Source organism: Callithrix jacchus, chromosome 22 (genome assembly GCF_049354715.1).
Source record: "Callithrix jacchus isolate 240 chromosome 22, calJac240_pri, whole genome shotgun sequence".
NCBI classification, from domain to species: Eukaryota; Metazoa; Chordata; class Mammalia; order Primates; family Cebidae; genus Callithrix; species Callithrix jacchus.
The window spans coordinates 30,405,879-30,425,113 of record NC_133523.1 but is presented as its reverse complement, the minus strand read 5'-3'; the positions used below and the strand labels follow the sequence as shown (position 1 = coordinate 30,425,113).

Below are 19,235 nucleotides of genomic sequence, written 5' to 3'. Positions count from 1 at the left end.
GCCTTTGAAATAAGCAATCCCCAGCTCATCTCCTCCAGGAAACCTTCCATAGCTCTCCAGCGAACCCTGACCATCGCCTTATGTACTTGTGTTTGGGTCAACTGGACCTCAATATCTCCTGGGAACTAAGCCCGCATTTTTTCCATTGCTGGCCCTCAGGGACAGAGCTCAAACTGAGTGGTCCACGAGGTGTTGTCATCCCCCCCCAACACACCCATCTTTGAGGCCCAGCCTGGGGCTCCCTCCTCTGTGGAGCAGGTACCATCATAACTCACTGTAGCCTCCAACTTCTGGGCTCAAGAGATCCTCTTGCCTGGGCCTCCCAAAGAGCTGGCATTATAGGAGTAATCCCAGCCAGAATCCCTTGCCCTCCCTTCCCTGCTGGCTAAGTCAGGGTTGTGTATGAAACTGCCTCCCTCCCCTGGGGGCAATGGCTGGGTCTCAAAACCACCCAAAGGGTCTGACCCAGAGCTCTCCTCCCCTGGGCCATCCTGCTTTCCCAGTAGCTCTGTTGGACTTGAGGAAGGAGGGGCAAGCCACATCCGAAGAAAGGAGGCTTCACCACGGTCCTCATGAAAACGCCAAGGGGGCAGGAGTGGAGCAGCTGATGACAGATATGGCTCTTCTGCATTTGTTTGACCAAGGGCACATCATCTATGAAAAAACAGTGTTGGAAAAGCTCAGGAGGCCGCACGGTGGAGGGATGGAGTGCTGTTGTTTTGGGGGGGAACGGGGGTTCTTAGGCTTCTCCAGAGGGACCCAATGACAGATGCATCATCAGGGAGGAGGTCACCCAAAGATGCTCTCAAATGGCCAGTGCCTAGAGGACTGGGGGTGAGCAAGGCTGTGGGGTGCACTGCAGCAGCTCTGGTGGAAGTTGGCTTTGGAGGAGAAGGAGGTCATTCAGACGTGCGACACCCCCCAGAACAAGAACCCAACTTCCAGAGCCCTCACCATGGCAGCCCAGCTGATGAGTCCCCGTCAAGTCAGCTGGGGTGGGAAAGGATGGAGACACCAATGGGAGACCCTTCACCCCGGCAGGCCTGCCCTGTGCAGGACTATTCTGGGCACTGTGACACAAACATGGGCACGACGGACAGGGCAGCCGCCACGCTTTTTTTCTTTTTTTTTTTTTGTCTCGTGACAAGAGGAAGAAAAAAAGAGCCCTAGAGAGATGAATGGATCAAAGCCTGTCTCATCAGTCCACAGTTGGTCTAGGGCCCAGAATCTGCATCTCTGACCAGCAACCCATGTGATTCTGGGGCAGGTGGCCAGTTCTCCAAATCCATCCAGAGAAACTCCTGTCTACTCCATCCGTTGGCTTCCAGCCTGGGAGATTCAAACCCGCCCAGCAGGAGAAATCAGAAGCACCGCCAGCCGTTTCCACAATGTGGGGATGGAAGTGAATTCTACAATTTGGGGACGAAAGGAAATTTTCAAATTTGTTGAATAATGTTTCCAGGTCCAAAATATCCTTGGTAAAAAAATAAACTGCATTCGTCATCTGAGAAATAAAATTAAAACCACGGTGTGATACCTCTGCACACTCACAGAATGGCTAAAATGGGAAAGACCCACAATGCCAAGTGTTGGTTGGACAGGACGCAGAGCGGGAGAGTTATGTATGGAACGCTCATGCGTAACTGGTGAGGAGGTGGGAATATCAGTACGACCACTTTAGAAAGCTATCCAGCATGGAGCCAGGAGTGGTGGCTCACGCCTGTAGTCAGAGCACTTTGGGAGGCTGAGGTGGGTGGACCACCTGAGGACAGGAGTTCAAGACCACCCTGGCCAACATGATGAAACTCTGTCTCTACTAAAAATACAAAAATTAGCCAGGTATGGTGGCACATGCCTGTAATCCCAGCTACTCGGGAGGCTGAGGCAGGAGGATCACTTGAACCTGGGAGGTGGAGGGTGCAGTGAGCCGAGATTATGCCACTATACTTCAGCCTAGGTGACAGAGTGAGACTCTAGTCTCAAAAAAAAGAAAGAAACCACACACACAAGGAAAACCAATCCATGTCATTAGGAGTAAGGGGAGCAGTTTTCTGTGGCAGAGGTGAACGACTGGAAGAGGTCATAGGGGGTTCTCAGGTCCCCGTCATGTTCCAATTCCTTCTCCAGTGCTGGGGACACAGGCATGCTCAGTTTGCAGACACTCACTGCATTGTACATGTAGGGTCTGTTCGCTTTTCTGTATGCGTACTACATTTAGAATAAAAGGCTTAAATATGTACGGTAGTACATGCAGGACAAGAAGACATCATTAGCAAACTGCTTAGAAAAAACAGCATTTGGCTGTATAATCCCAGCATTTTGGGAGGCCAAAAGTAGGTGGATGACTTGAGCTCAGGAGTTCGAGACCAGCCTAGGCAACATGACAGAACCCTTTCTCTACTAAAAATACAAAAAAAAAAAAAAAATAAGCTGGGCATGGTGGTGGGAGTTTGTGGTTCCAGCTACTTGGGAGGTTGAGATGGGAAGATTATTTGAGCCCAGGGTTTGGAGGTTGCTGTGAGCTGAGATCCCACCACTGCACTCCAGCCTGGGTGACAGAAGGTGACCCTGTTTTTTTAAAAAAAAAGATAAGAAAGAAAAAGCAGGACTTGAGGGGACACTGGCCAGTGGGGCTACATGCCCCCCAAGCCTCTGTCACATCACCGGGCAAGGCCCTTGATGAATTCGCTTCCTGACATTCAAGATAAAACGGGACTGAGTGACCGTTCACTGGGATAACAGTCATAATAGCAGTAGCAGCTGGCACTGATTGTGGGCTGTTAGACACAGCAGCTCTAGAAGCTGGGTTCTCTTGTTATCCTGTTTTATAGATAAGGAAAGTGAGTCCCTAGTCCACACAGTGACCACATGGTAAGGCCAGGATTGAACCCAGGTGGTCTGACTCCAGGTGCCGGCTTCAGTCGCAACCTAGAGGTGGCTGCCCGGGGTGGAGGGAGGGCGGGGAGTGGTTGCCATGGCTGTGCACTGACACATTAACCCGTGGAAGAAGTAATCAACAAGAGTGAAATAATAGGCATAGATTGCGCTTTCACAGGGATGAATGGTCATGAAATTAAATTTGCAGATGAGGCCAAACCTCATGAGGCCCCAAATCTAAGCAAGAAACAGCAAGATGGCCCCAACCAGGAGAAATTCAATTTCCCACACATGCCACGGCGGTACTCCTTGCGAAATGACTTTTGTGAGAAAGAGGCATGTGAGTGGCTGCCGAGAGGGATGGCGAGGTAGCGCTGACCACTGATAGCAGGCGGCATCTGCACCAGCAGCAGGCCCAGCCCCAGGCACAGCGACAGGGAGGGGACGTCCAAATTCGATCCCAGTGCCACTCCCAGCCCATGCCAGCTTCTGCCAAGGGGATTCAAACAGACACAAGAAAGCTGAGTCCTTTGAAGTCAGAATGAAATCGGCCCTAGATGTCATGTCTATAGGAGGAATAGGGAAGAAAGAATCACACACGAAAAGGAGAAGGTGTCAGAAGGAACCAAGAGCACTGGCCTCAGCAAGTCAGAGAGAGGCTGGCTGCATCTACCCCCGGCTTAACCTGTGTGGGCAGATTGCTGAATCACATGCTGAGCCCAACCAGGGTAGACAGCACCGGCTTTGTGCACTGGCTTAATCAGTGTAGACAGCCTGCCTACATTACATACTGATTCCAACCAGTGTAGACAGACTGTATTGCACATTGACTTCAACCACCCCAGCTCTGGGGCACAGAGCCTGATGGTCCTGGCCAACATCTGAGAGGAAGCCGGGACCTGGGCTGAGCTCAGCCACAGGAAAAGCCACTGAATCCAGAGAGTTCGAGAGCTCTGAACCTTGTGCAAAGACCCCACAGAGTGGAGCAAGCACAGACTACATGGAAGGTTCCATTGCTCATGCCCTAGACTCAACCAAGTGTAGACAGACTGCCTGTCCCATGCACTGGCCCCGCCAGTGTAGACAGACTGCCTGCCCCACGCACTGGCCCCACCAGTGTAGACAGACTTCCTGCCCCACGCACTGGCTCCACTCATATAGACAGACTGCACAGTTTAATGCACTCTGCCCGCCCACAGGTAATCTCTGAGTGCCTTCTCCATGCCGAGCTCCTCCTAGCCAACACAGCTGGAAAGAGCAGCATCTGCACCAACACTGACCTGCTTCTGTTTGCTCAACTTCCTCAGTGTATGAGGCTCTGCACATGGCAGGTCCGGGTCAGTGTCTGCTGGGTACTTGGATGTGGCACAGCAAGCAGAGCTCCTGCAGCTCAAGGCTGGAGGAGGGTCTCAGTGCTGCAAGGCTGGCCTGAATAAGTCTTGTCCTAAGAGATGAGTCAGCTCCCAAAAGAGGCAGCCTTGAAGGTGGGGATGAGTTGCCTACTAAGTGCGGGTCAGTTTGTGTCCAGGCTATGGGCTACTGGCAGAGGGGCTCTCCCGTGTCAGCTTCTTACTGATTGGCATCTGGGTATATCCAGGGTCCACAGTGGTGAAGGCAGCAGACAGAATGAAGTGGCCCGTCTAGCCCAGGAAGACTTGCCTGAAGAGGGTGTCCTCTGGGCAAGGAATCAGCTCTGGGAGGGGGCCTAGGGACCAAGGAGTAATGTGTAGCTCCTAGCATCCTCTGCTTGGCTCTCTTCCCTCTTATCCCTGGGTCTGGCCCAGCCAGGGAGGAACTGGCTCAGACCCAGGCAGTGAGGACAAGGTGACAGCGACCTGGGCTATTGCCTGCAGCTCGGCAGCCACTCAGCCTGCAGCCAGCAGCGTGGGCAAAACGGGAAATGGGGTGACTCATAGACCTGCTTCTCTGGTCACCAGCTCTGGAGGACAGAGCCTGGTAGATGGGGCCATAATCTGCAGGGAACCCCCGGCCCGAGCTGTGCTGCAGCAGGCCACAGGAAATTCACCAACATCAGAGGGCACTGTAGAGCCCCAAGCCTTGGGCAGAGCCCCTTGCAGAGGGTACAGCAGGTAGAGACTGGCTCCCTTGGGAAGGAGGAAAAGGAGAGAAGGCTGAGAGTGAGAAAAGGGTATAAGAGAGGATTCTTTCTGGGACAAGCAGGTGGCAGGTGAAGGACCTCTGGGGGTCCAGGAAGCTAAGTGGACAAAACAGAGATCACCATTGGCCAGCACTCAGCTCTGGAGGAAAGTGGGCATCTGAGCCACTGCAGGTGGTCAGCTCCATTCCCCTGGGTGGAGGCCCATCCTGAATGAGTCTGGAGGCAAAAGCTGGACCAGAACCACGGATCTGAGCTTTGAGCAGCTTGTCCCCAACACGGAGCCACAGGCACTGGGCTGTCACTTGCCGAGTGCCCCAGACCTGCTAGGGCTGAATGGTGAGCAGACAGGAGAGGAGGACAGTAGAAGAACCAAGGGCTCAGAGCACATAACAGTGGCCTGGCACCCAGCCCTGGGAGGATGTGAGCCAGCCAGAGTGGACAGGTGCTTGGCACTCCAGGGGGCGGCCCTATCTCTGGGAGTAGACAGCTCCCAATAGTGTCCCATGAGTAAGCATCCTGACCACTCCTCACCATGTCCCCTCCCACACCTAGCCGGGTACCAGTTTAGACAGAATGACTTGCAGAACGCACTGGTTTGACCAATGTAGACAGATGGCATGAATGGTGTGCTGAGATCCACCAGTATAAACAAACGGCCTGCATCACAAACTAGGGGCTCAACCAGTGTTAGAGTGCCTGCTTCGTGCACTAGCTCAGTCAGTATAAACACACTGCCTACACCGCACACTGGTTTCAACCTGTGTAGACACATCGCCTATATTGCACACTGATTTCAGCCAGTGTAGATGCACCACCTACATCACACACTGGTTTCAACCAGCATAGATGCACCACCTACATCACAGTGTTTTCAACCAGCGTAGACAGACTGCACTGCACGCTAGGCTCAACCATCCTGGCTCCAGGAGCCAGAGCCTGATGGACCAGGCCAACGCCTTGAGGGGAAGCCCATCCACTCCTCTTTAAGGCCACAGTGGTCTTTCTCCAGGATTACTGCAGCTCCCTCCTCTGCAGGAGTTCGTAGGATAAAGTCCCAAGTCCCTCCCTGACTGTGAAGCTGCTACATAGCCGGGTCTCCAGCCACATCTCACCTGCTCCTTCACTCTGCTGGCCACATGGGCCTTCCCACAGCTCCTGGACAGCGCTCTTCCTTCCCTCTCATACATTCCCTCCACAGGGAGCCCTGGCACGCTCTTGCCTGCGCCTGCCTGGCATGCTGGAGTCTCTCTCTCAGTCCTTTCCTCCCACACAGCCCCCCAACCCTGCTTAGTTCCCACTCCTTCAGACCTCAGCTGAAGGGCCACCTCTTCTGAGAAGTCCTCCTGACCTCTCAGTCTAGCTTAGATTACTCTTTGGTAGGTCTCATAGCACCTGGGTGTTTACTTCCTTATATTCTTTGTATCCTTATCACAGCCTAGAATCACACATTTGCCATTCTTTTTATTAATGTCTTTGGCAGAAAGTGAATAGTGAATGAGGACTAAATGAGGAGGGTCTCCATCCTACCCTCTATAAACTCACAAGGGCAGGGACCACCCTTAGCTTTGTTCACCTCATGCCTGGTACTGTGCCTAATGCCTGCTCCATAAACATTCAGGGAGGATAGGGTGAGGGACAGTGACAACGGGCCTGGCACCAGGAGTGTAGGAGAGAATCATTTGGCATAAGGTTTCAATGTTGATGATTCCAATTTAGTTCAAATAAATGTCACTCACCAGGGCCAACACTGGCCATGGCTTGGCAGGGAAAGGGAATCTTGCCCTCGGTCACCAGCACCAAGAAATACTGATTTCCCAGAAATGTATGGTGTTCTATGTGGGGAGAGGGAATGTGAGACCCAGGCCACCAACCTGGGAGGACAGCTGTGTCTGCTGTCCCAAGCCCCAGGCCTGCATACGGACTGTCTTAGTCCATTCCTTTTACTGTAGAGGAATCCTGAAGGCTAGGTAATACATAAAGAATAAAGGTCAGGCGCGCTGGCTCACACCTATAATCCCAGCACTTTGGGAGGCTGCAGTGGGCAGATCACTTGAGGTCAGGAGTTCGAGACCAGACAGGCCAACATGGTGAAACCCCATTCCTACTAAAAAAAAAAAAAAAAAAAAAAAAAAAAAAAAAAAATTAGTCAGGCGTGGTGGTGCATGCCTATAATCCTAGCTACTTGGGAGGCTGAAGTGGGAGCATTTTTTGAACCTAAGAGGCAGAGGTTGCAATAAGCTAAGATCATACTACTGCACACTCCAGACTGGGTGACAGAGTGGGACTCCTTCTCAAAAAAAAAAAGAAGCCAGCACGTTAGGAGACTGAGGCAGAAGGATCACTTGAAGCAAAAAGTTCAAGATGAGCTTGGACAACATAGGGAGACCCCCATCTCTAAAAAAAAATTTTTTTTTTAAATTAGCAGACATAGTGGTGTGCATCTGTAGTCCCAGCTATGCAAGAGGCTGAGGCAGGAGGATTGCTTGAGCCTGGGAGTTCAAGGCTGCAGAGAGTTGTGATAGCACCACTGTACTCCAGCCTGGGCAACAGAGTGAGACACTTGCCTCTAAAAAAGAAAAAAAAAAAAAAAAAGGATTTGGCTCACAGTTCTGCAGGCTGTACATGTATGAAGCATGGTGTGAGCATTTGTATCTAGTGAGGGCCTCATGCTCTTCCACTTACAATGGAAGGGTAAGAGGAGCCGATGTGTGCAGAGATCACAGAGGTAGGGGGTAGGTGCCAGGCTCTTTTAAAAAACCAGGTGTCATGGCAATTAATAGAGCAAAAGCTCCTTCACTCCCCCAAAATAGCATTACTCCATTAAGGATCCACCCCCATGACCCACCTCCCATTAGACCCCACCACTAACATCAGGGATCGCATTTTTTAAAAATTGCATTTTAGGCAGGGATCACATTTCAGCATGAGATTCAGAGGGGACAAACATCCAAACTATTGCACAGATACTCTCTGACTTCCTGAAAGGTGGCTCTGGCCACAGGGCCAGGGCTGCTTCTTGGGTGTCAACTCACCTGCATGCAGCCTTCCCCAATCTCTCATTGGCCCAGGCTGCACCGCCAAATTTATAAGAGCCCTGCAAGGAACCCAGCCAGTGCAGGCTAGCACGCCACATCACAATGACAGGTAGTTTTGTACAGGGTAAAAGTCACTTTTTTCCATGACCAATTTGTAAGCCTCATCATCTGCCACACTGATTTACTGGCCACAGGGTCACACATCCTCCAGCTGATGAGAAATGAGATGGCATCTCCTGCATCCTCTGCTACCTGAGCTAATGCAGCTCTCTGTCCCCGGGTTGTCTGGGTCCATGGGCTTCCTCCAGAGGGAACATAGCCACTCTGGAGTCAGATGAGTCCTGAATGTGGCAGCAAAGACAGCACCAAACAGCCTACCTTCAGCACACTGTCACCATGCAGGCTGCTCACGCCTAGCCTGCTTTCCAAAGTCGCAAGACACTGATGCCACATCTACATCTGGGCACCATCCTCAATTTAAACTTTTTTTTTTTTTTTTTTGAGACAGAATCTCCCTCTGTCGCCCAGGCTGGAGTGCAGTGGCACGATCTCAGCTCACTGCAACCTCTGCCTCCTGGGTCCAAGTGATTCTCCTGCTTCAGCCTCCCAAGTAGCTGGGATTACAATGTAATCCCACCACCACACACAGCTAATTTTTGTCATTTTAGTACAGACAGGGTTTCACCATGTGTCCCAGGCTGGTCTTGAACTCCTGACCTCAAGTGATCCGCCTGCCTCGGCCTCCTAAAGTGCTAGGATTACAGGTGTGAGCCACTGCACCCAATTTTTCAAAAATTTATGTACTTATTTATTTCATTTTTTGCTGTCTCGGTGCTGGGTCACATTGATCTCCTTGGGTCAGCACCATATAAATGTCCTTCTATAACTCATCACCTTCTGGTTAGCTGAAAGGCTGGCCCCTTGTTCCAGGTGGTATTTATTGGCTCTAATTGCTCATTAAAGAGCTGCCCCACGTTTCTCCATTGTGGCTGCCACGCACCAGTAAATTGGGGTGGTTAGATTTTCCAAGCTGCAAAGCAGTAGATTTGGCTAAGACAAGGATCTCAGACTACAGGCCAGGCAGCAGGCAGAAGATGGGGTTGTCAGCCAGGGACACACCTACCCCATCAGCCCCTAAAAGCATGGCCACACCCACTAAAAAATTTCTCCAGCCAGACGCATCAGCAAACAATGATCAAAGCTCAGAGAGCCCTTTCTCTCTCTTCCATCAGCAAAACCACAAAAAGCCTATCAGGCCGCCTCTGGCAGGAACTCGGAGCTCAGAGCAGGGGGGCAGCCTGCGGGACATTTCCAATCAGGCTAATCTGACTCTCCTCCTTTAAAGAGAATTGAAGACAAATTCTGACACGAGCCCACAAGGCACAGTTTCTCAACAAACACACAGCAAAAAAGTAGTTTCTGAACTTTCTCAGACTTATTAGCTTACATAAACAGAGATTTGAATAAATGTTTAAAAAATGAAATTCCCTGGATACCCTGTAATCAGTAAATGTTCATTATGGAAACACAGCAAATATGCATGAAATTTCCCAAGTGATACTCTGGCTACAAGATTAAAAAGGCATCTCTAACAGCAGGCTGAGTTACAAAGCATCCTCCGTCGTCGGTCACAGTCCAGGGGGACGTTCTGCCAAGCCTAGGAGGTCAGATGAGCCTGCTGTCCCCTCCCAGCCAGAGCCAAGGAAAATCAGAAGACGCTTATTTTGCCTGCTCAGGCGGTTTATAAATGAGCCCCCCGAGCTGCCTGATTGATGCCTCTCAATAAATAATTAATCCTTGACCTTGCTTCGAGAAAGCCTTGACTTTTTAATTTGGGGTCTTTTTAAAAAAATCAATACCCGGGAAACATAATTCACTCTTACCGAGTCTGATTCCAGGTTAATAAATAAATAAGTAAAGAAATGGGCTGCACTATGTGTCCCCGGGTGACTGGCCCAGGAGATGGGTCAGGTTCCGACTTTGAGGTTTTCTGTGTTCAAATGCTATTGGATAATTGATCAGCTGATCCAACTGGAACCAACACTCATACCCTCAAGAGGTTCCCTCTCTTCAGGGTTCCAAAGTTATTCCTCCCAGGGGTCACTTCACAGAGGCCAGTCTACTGAAAACTCCTGAATGAACTTCCACCCCCACCCCCACCTTCTGTGCCTGGGGTGTCCTAATTAAAATTAAAGGAGGATCTTCTGCTGGGATGAGTGTCACTCCTTCCTGTGATCTGTCTGCCTTGCCTTTGGGACAGGGCAGGAAAGGTCTTGGCAGTTAGAAAAATTTTAAAGAAGGCTCTGCCCAGCCTGCTCCAGCGGGTGCTGTGTCCTAGGGCAGGTCTTCCCCACAGGCAGGCAAGGGTCAAGGTCAACTCAGAAGAGAAGGGTGACCCAGGAAAGTGGGCTTGGTACTGAAGCTCTGGGGAGGGCAGGGGGGATAAAAGGGGGTTGATCTTCCTCTTACTCCTGTCCCCCGCCCCACCCACCATCCACTCCAGAGCAGCTACTACCTCCCTGCACCCAACGCCTCTCCCACGTGCTCTGCTGCTGCGCCAGATCGCGCCAAGCAGATGGAGGGGCCGGGACGCCCGCTCCCCTTAAGGGAGCTGATCACGGCTCAGGAGCCAGCTAGGGTGGCCCAGGGACGCGGAGCCCCCTGGGACACCGGGAACGACTGCGGGACAGAAAGTCCCAGGTTCGGCGCCTACTTCTCAGTTAAAACAGCCAGCCAGGCAGCAGCGCCCACAGCCGAGGGAGCCGCAGCCGCTTCAGCTCCGGGTCGGGGTCGCGGGCGTGGAGACAAGACGTACGCCAAAGTTAGGATGGCTGGAGTCCCGCACCGGAGAAGAAATCGGGGTCACCTCAGACCCAAACCCCCGCCCCGAAATTGCCAAAACCTGCGATCGCCCTCCTGGCCCGGCCGGCCTCCAGCGAGGCCAGAGCGGGTCTGCAGAGGCTGCAGTGGGTAGCCGGAGTTGCAGCTGCCGCCAGAGCTCGGCTCGGTCCCGCCCCAAACGGATCCTTTCAGCGCCCACCGGAGCCGCCCGAGGTTCCGACTCCCGCACTCCCGGACACACGCACGCACACACCTTCACACCATCACTGACGCACTCACACTCGCCTCCAACACTAACAGGCGGGTGCCCTGGAGAGTCGCGGGGTGGGGCCGCGTGCGACGGAGCCGCTAGGTAGGAAGCCAAGGCCACTTAAACTTCCCCCCTCGCCCCTGCCCGCGGCAACCCGCCCGAGTCCCGGCCCGGAACGCGCGAGGAAGCCCCGGCACCCCGAGCGCTCCTGCCCGGCCCTTGGCGCTCGCGTCTCGGCGCCCGACGCCGCCTCCCCGTGCGCAGCACCCAGGGCCCAGAGGAGAAGCGCGGGTCCGCAGGGACCCAGAGGGCCAGAGGGGCGGCAGTTCACAGAAGCGCGGCGACGAGTGAGATCCAAGGAGCGAAAGTCTAATTAAAGTTCCCGCTATCCGGACTGGTCCCTAAAGTGGAGCCAGACCCGAGCCCCGCGCGCCCCACCTCCGCCCGCGGCTTCGGACTCCCATCCAGGTGCGGTGGCCTGGATGGCGCGCAGTGCAGTCCCGGGCCCGCTCGGGACCCCTCCTGGCGTCCCTGCAGGCCAGGAGCCTGCGCAGGGCGGGAACAGGGATGGAGTATGGGCGCAGCCACTTACCTGGCGCAGCGGACGCTCCCGAGGCCGCGGACGCCTCCAGTCCGGGCGCGGTTCTCCGCGGTGGATCCTCCGCTCGGGGCGCGCAGGACCTCCGCCCCAGCTCGAGCCCGGTGCCTCCTCCTGCTCCGAGTGGAACCCGGTGCGATCTGATGGCGAGTGGTGTGGGGCCGGCGGCCGGAGCGCGCGGAAGAGCGAGAGGGCGCGGTGCGGCGTTCCTCTTCAGCCCCCGGCGCGATCTGTCCCCCACCTCCCGCCGCCGCCGCCGCCTTGTCCTCTCTCCTTCCCGCAGCACTGTCGGAGCCGGCTCGCGCGCCAGGAAGGCTCCCAACGAAGTGAGAGCGAAGCCTCCGGCGAGGCTGGAAATAGCGCGGCGCCCGCCCGGCGCCCCGCCCCCGGCCCGTGCCCCGCCCCGCGGTGGTGGCGGCGACGGCGGTAGCCGGGCCGGGCGCGGATAGCTCCCGCGATGCGCTTGGCCCTCCCGGGGGCTCGCGGTTGCCGCGCCCACGCGCGCTCTGCGGCTCCCGCGGCCCTGTTGGCCGCGCGCTCAGAAAGAGTCGCTGCTGGGCGCGGTCCGGCGGCCGCGGGGGTGGGAGCGGTCGTGGCGGGGGCTGCGGCGGTCTCCCGGTCCCGGAGAGCCGGACTCCGGCCTGCCGCTTGGCTCCAGACCGTGGCCAGTGCTGCCACTTCCTCGGTTCGTCGCACGCGGCGCCGACCCGGGTAAAAGACCGGGCGTCACCGGGACTGGCCTTGACCACAGCCGGGCAGGGGCGCGCGCCCAGGACCCGACGCTGCGGGGGCGCAGGGCCCGCGAATGGCGGAAGACTGATCCTGAGGAAGATTCTGGGAGTTCTCCGGGCTTCAGCTCGAGTGGAATTCGGCCAAGGCCGCGGGCTGCCTCAGACCCCCGTGTCTGCATCCATCCCCAATCCCTGAGGCTCTGGATTCTGCTGAAAGTGCCCTGCGATCCAGGCTCTTCCTTCAGGGCTTCATCCTGGAAGTTTCTCAGGTCACCAGCCTGAGAGCGGGGCCAACCGACCCTCTTCATACACACTTGGGAAAACAGTGTGGGGAATGGAACCGGCCCACAGCCATATAGCACCGGGGCAGCGCAGGGACAGGAACACGGGGCCCTGGTTTCGGGTCCTTATTCTTTCTAAGAGGCAGCCCCCGCCTGCAAGGGGCAAGCAGGCCTTGGAAAGGAGCGCAGGCTATTTTCTCACAGGAGCTCTAGGAAACTGGGCACATTAGTCTCCTATCAGTCCTGAAGAGACACCCAGTATTTTCAAACACCTGCTGAGAAGCCTTTAATAAAATAACGTGAAACACCCTTGCCCTCCCCTCTCTAATGGTACCTGCTGGCTAGTTGGCCTGATTCGGACCAGCTGACCCTGAGTGAGGGCTGGAATTGGGAAGCAAGATGGGCCTGTGGTTCTTGACTGACTGGAATGGGGGAAAGCAGGCAGAGAGCAGAACCACTCAACTCGAGGGCCCCGAGGCCTCCTTAATGCTCCAGGTAAGCTCATAGCATCCAGAAATAGACAAGGACAGTTAAGAAGACAAATAGAAACATGACAAACAGCTCATGGTCTTCCTTTAATTTTTGCAGCAACAAAGTAGACAGTATCACTCGTGTTATAGACAGAATTGAGGTGCAAGAATGCCACCAGGTTGCTGGGCTCCACACTCTGGAGAATGGCCCAGGTGTGATGAGTCCAAACTGGAATAAATTTGGTTTTGGGGTTCCCTCTCCAGGACTGTAGATTCGGAATGTCCCAAGCCTGGGGCTGTGCTGGGACCCAGGCACGCTCCACTGCCTGCACGCGTGAAGGGAGTGTGTGTGTGTGTGTGTGTGTGTGGCTGAAACCACCCTCCTCCACCTCAGTCAGGTGCAGATTGGAGGAGCTGAGTGCAAAGGCCAGGGACTCAAGTGTCAGGAAGAACAGGGCAGTAGAACCCTTATTCATCCCACATCCCAAAGCTGTCAGAGCAGAGCAGGAGAGAAGGCAGAAATAAAGAAAGGGGAGGATGGAGTGAGCAGAAAGGCACTTGCTGGACTAGCTCACAGTGCACTGACCCCATCCCTGTCCCTGTGGCCCCCTCGCCCCACACTTGCAGCCCCTCTTGCCACCCAGGCTCCTGACCATAGCTTGGCTGGCCTGCTGCCCATGAGCTCCCTGTCTGCAGTTGGGCTTGGAACAGAACACACAACTCTGGCCACAGAGGCCTGATGATAAAGAGAACCTCTTCAGTACCATGCACACTCGGGAGTGCAAATGTGTGCGCGCGTGCGTGCACACACACAAACACACAGACTTAATTGTGCAATGGGGAGAGAATGGGAGCTCCCATTCCCAGAGCCCAGCCTCAAAGCTGGAAAGGGGGCTCTGGACTGTGAGTACTTCCTTGGGACAAGTCTACACGGGCTTTATTTTAATGGGATGCATCTACACAGGCTTTGCTGTGACCAGTGAGTGGAGCGAGCCAAGCCATCTCAGCAACCCTGTGCATCTGTGTGCCGCGATCCTCCTGGGAAGGATGGTTTTTCCATTAGCTTCCCCAACTGTACTTATTAGCACTTATTTGCATCTGATATTCAGGCAGACACCACTAGGAATCAGCAACGCTGCATTCCTTCGATATTCTCTCCATTTTCCATTTTTAACGCAGACTTCCTTCTTGTTTTTCGAGGCTGTGGGGAAATCCCCCAAGGGGGCTGCGGCCCCTGGCACCAACTCACAGTGAGTTTTCCTCCGAGATTTGCCAAGGGCTGCATGCCCTTTTCTGAAAGTCAGGCTCAGCCTCTGCAGCGAGGGAGGAGCAGGAAGGCTGCAATTCCCCGGCATGAAGCCCTGTGTGCTTGCTTGCGGTTTTTGATATGTGTGTCTCCACCGAAAGATTGGTGGCAAACTTGTCTCTTTGCATCCCAACTAAGGTGAAAAGACATTTTTAGTGCATGGCCCCATGTGCCCACAGCCTAAGCCCCAGAAGGGCTAATAGAGAGGTTCACATGCCACTCTATTTGCTGCAACAAGGATTCAGGAAGGAGGAGGGAGCTTGGCTCTGGCACACAGGCAAACTCCCACCTCCACTGGCTCTGGGCCCCCTTCCCTCCGGCCAATACTTCGAGTGAAGGTTCCTGCCCACCTTTGGGCTGGGGGCTGAAGGTGGCACAGTGGGAAGCTGAGACAGTCTCACATTGTGTTTGGCAAGACTGAGTCTTGAGTCCTGAACCTTCCATCTGTTGCCATGAGAGAAACCAGAACAGGCTGGGCATGGTGGCTCATGCCTGTAATACCAACACGTTGGGAGACTGAGGTGGGTGGATTACTTGAGGTTAGGGGTTCAAGACCAGCTTGGCCAACAGAGCAAAACCCCATCTCTACTAAAAATACAAAAATTATCAGGGCGTGGTGGTGCACACCTGTAGTCCCAGCTACTCTGGAGGCTGAGGCAGGAGAATCACCTGAACCTGGGAGGCAGAGGTTGCAGGGAGCTGAGATCGTGACACTGCACTCCAGCCTGGGTGGCAGAGAAGACTCTATCTCAAAAGAAGAAGGCGTGGGGAGGAGGAGAAGAGGAGAGGAGGAGGAAGGAGGAGAAGAAGGGGAAGAAGAGGAAGAAGAAGAATGCTTGTTCTACAGAGGGTTTGGGAGCCATCTATACCGGCGAGTCAGGAACACCTCTTCTGTCTCCTTATACCATGGGAGAAAGAAGGGAATGATGAGATGGGCAGGGGGTCTGTTTCAGCTCTCCCAGGCGCCAGCTAGGGGGTCTTGAAGTTATCTCCTAACCCCTCGGAGCCTATTCCCTGTTTGCAGAAGAACAATAGACTGTCCCTGCAGAGTAAAGGTGAAGGGTGTCACGGCATTTTGGGAATTGGAGTCCTGTGGCTGGCCTGCCCCTAGCCACCCACAGACTAGTCACCTCCGGGTATGGCTTGGCCTCCACATCTGGCATCTGGCCCTGTAATGGCCTCTGCAATATTGTGACCCCAAGGTTTCCTGAAGTAAGTTCAACACACAGATGGGCCAGTGATGTGCTGATCAGAGTGCAGTCCAGGCAGGAGATTCCTCCTGGAAACAGAACTGCTTTCCCCAGCTGCTCTGCTGTGTGGGCTCCAGACCACCCCTCTCCAGGCCTGGACTTCCCCATTCAAATGGTGAGGGATGGGAGCCCAGGATCTGGAGCCCTGTTTCCAGGCCTGCAGTGTGATTCCATGATTTCTAAAAATTTCTCACCAGGGAAGGAGGCTCAGATCCATTTCCAGCCATGGCATCCCTTGGCCACCTTGTGGGATAAATGTTCTTTCCCAGTCCTTCCCTCTCTTCTTCCCCCATTTCTGTCACCATTTGACTTTTCTTTTCTTTTGAGACAGAGTCTCAATCTATTGCCTAGGCTGGAATGCAGTGGCACAATCTCAGCTCACTGAAACCTCTGTCTCCCAGGTTCAAGTGATTTTCTTGCCTCAGTGTCCCGAGTAGTAGCTGTGACTACAGGTGTGCATCACCACGCCTGGCTAATTTTTTGTGTTTTCAGTAGAGACAGGGTTTCACCATGTTAGCCAGGATGGTCCTGTGACCCCATGATCTGCCTGCCTCAGCCTCCCTAAGTGCTGGAATTACAGGTGTGAGCCACTGCACCCGGCCCTACTTCTGTGTTTTCAAGGAGCTGGAGGGTTGCTTTGTTTTCTTCTGAGTTGAGAGGTCTGAAATTTCCTGACGTTGGCACATCTTGGGGGGAGTCCCCTGCATGAGCAATGTTGCTGGGGGCTCTAGGCATCCCTAAACTCCATATACCTGTCATAATTTCTGAAACTTCACCATCATTCCTCAGGGCCTAAGAATGGTTTCTCTTGGCCAGGCGCGGTGGCTCACACCTGTAATCCAAGCACTTTGGGAGGCCAAGGAGGGCAGATCATGAGGTCAGGAGTTTGAGACCAGCTTGGCCAACATGGTGAAACCCCATCTCTACTAAAAATACAAAAATTAGCTGGGGATGGTGGTGCATGACTATAATCCCAGTTACTGCGGAGGCTGAGGCAAGAGAATCACTTGAACCTAGGAGGTGGAGGTTTCAGTGAGCCGAGATTGTGCCGCTGCACTCCAGCCTCAGCAGCAGAGCAAGACTCCATCTCAAAAAGAAAGAAAGAAAGAAGAAAGAAAGAAAGAAAGAAAGAAAGAAAGAAAGAAAGAAAGAAAGAAAAAAGAAAAGAAAAGAAAAGAATGGTTTCTCTTTAAAGAGAAGTTTCTGAGGCAGGCTGAAGTGGCAGCAGTCATTAACACAGAGGAGAGTTGGTGAACAGATACGGTTTTCTATGTAATACACAGTAGAAACCATAACTAACTTGAACAAAAAGGGGGGATTTTATTTTTTTGAGACAGGATCTCACTCTATCACCCAGGCTGGAGTACAGTGGCATGACCTACCTCACTGCAACCTCAAAATCCTGGGCTCAAGGGGTCTTCCCACCTCGTCCTCCTGAGCAGCTGGGACCATACGTGTGCCCCACGACATCCAGGTTTTTTGCTTTTTTTTTTTTTCCCCCTCTAGAGACGGGTTCTCATTATGCTGCCCAGGCTGGTCTCAAATTCTTAGGCTGGAGGGATCTTCCTGCTCAGCCTCCCAAAAGTGCTGGGATTAAAGGTGTGAGCCACCATGCCCTGCCAGACTTTCTTAAAAGGACACTGGAGAATCCAACAGAGCAGAAAGGAACTGAGTACCCAGGAGGGAAGCAGGCAGAAACCAGGGAACAAGGTTGGAGTACCCTGGGTGCAGCCATTTGGCTCTCTAGCAGTGACCACTGTTCCTAGAGCTGCAGAACACTCCCTGCCTTGCAGAACCTGAGGTGGGCAGGTCTGTAGGGGGCTTTGCTGATCCCAGAGCCCAAGAAAGAGCCATACCCAAACCAAGTCCAGCCTCCCATGCAAACCGGGCTCACAGCCAGCCTGGCTTCTCTGCTGAGGTCTTGCCAAACTCAAGTTCATTTTGATGCTTCTTAATTAAAAAAAAAAAAAAAAAAAAAAAATCTCCACTGACTGTCTGCTCCCGGTCACTCCTTCAGTTCCCAAGGATCCTTGAGACGGATGATCCTCCAGTGACAGAGCAGGGACTCCTTCTCCAACCCTGCCCATGGTGAGGCAAAGGACACTAAGGTGGTGATGAACTGCAGGAGGGGGGTCTAATATGTTCCTGATAGAAATAGTAGAGACTTTTCTTTTTACTTTCAGGGTAAAGAGTTTAAAATTCTAGAATATTTCCATGTCACAATTCAGTAAATCCTATTTAATTGGAACCAAACTAATTGAGCACTCATGTCATACAGGGCCAGGCTGAAGTTTACTTTTGCACTGTCAGTGAAAGACAGTGGGTATAAGCTTGCATGGGGAACATCTCCCCACCTTCTGTAGTAAATGGATTTTGACTTCTATTAACACTGGAGTATTTCTGTGCCTCTATCTGCCTTCAGATACGAATGAGCTCATTATAAATAGTTCTCTCTATTCAATCAAGTTGGTGGGGCTAACCCTTTTGTTTGGTTATATGTTGTTAGTCATTAACTGGGGTAGCTATTAAAATGTGGAAATTACTATATGACCTAAATAAACAGCCCTTCTATTTAAATGCTCCCTAATTTGGAGAACTTTCTGGCTTAGTCCAAGTTGTCCAGGCTCAGCACCTGCTACGGACTTCCCAGAGCAGAGTGGCTGCAGGTTGTTCAACTATATTCAACCCTCTGGGGTCCGAGTGGGGTAGCGGGGCCTCTGAAAGCAGGATCTCCTGTCCAGAATCAGAGCCCAGAGTGCATTTTCAAAACTCCTTTGTCCTTTCCAAGTGTCTTTCTGTCATGTGGCAGGAAGTTGGGCTTAAGTATCTTCTGAGTTCCTGAAGTACCTAAAAGCATTTTTTTTTTTTTTTTTTTTGGCCAGGCACAGTGGCTCACTCCTGTAATCCCAGCAGTTTGGGCGGCAGAGTCGGGCAGATCACCTGAGGTCGGGAGTTCAAGACCAGCCTGACCAACATGAAGAAACCCCATCTTACTAAAAATACAAAATTAGCCGGTTGTGGTGGCACATGCCTATAATCCCAGCTACTCCAGAGGCTGAGGCAGGAGAATTGCTTGAATCCAGGAGGCAGAGGTTATGGTGAGCTGAGTTTGTTTCATTGCATTCCAGCCTGGGCAACAAGAGTGAAACTCTGTCTCAAAAAAAAAAAAAGCATTTTTAAAATGTAAACTTGAATTCTATTCTAAATTTAATGCTTGGTATTAAGGATTGGGTTTGGAGATTTTGAGAAGAAAGAAAGGATTGCTTTGAAGTGAATAAAACTATTTCCCCAGGAACACTGCAGAAACGTTTATCAAATGCCACTGGGGGCATGCCATTAGGCGAGGAAGTGCACTCTGAGACTTCCCTGTCCCAGGGAGGTTTATGATCAGATGGGCTTAGAAATGTGGCATCAAGGACATGCCAGTGGTAGTGTCATAGCCAGGCTGGGGGGACTGCATTCTGGAGGAGCCTCAGG

The 19,235-nt window shown here is 53.0% G+C and overlaps 1 protein-coding gene across 1 annotated transcript in view; it reads right to left on the bottom strand.

Annotated features, from left to right (window-relative positions):
- Nucleotides 1-12,048, bottom strand: part of CHST8 (carbohydrate sulfotransferase 8) — a 145,135-nt gene extending 133,087 nt beyond the window's left edge. The window contains exon 1 of the mRNA XM_008987701.4: nt 11,715-12,048. The gene's annotated coding sequence lies outside the window, so the exon portion shown is untranslated. The remainder of the gene's footprint in view (nt 1-11,714) is intronic.
- Between the last annotated feature and the right edge of the window lie 7,187 nt (nt 12,049-19,235).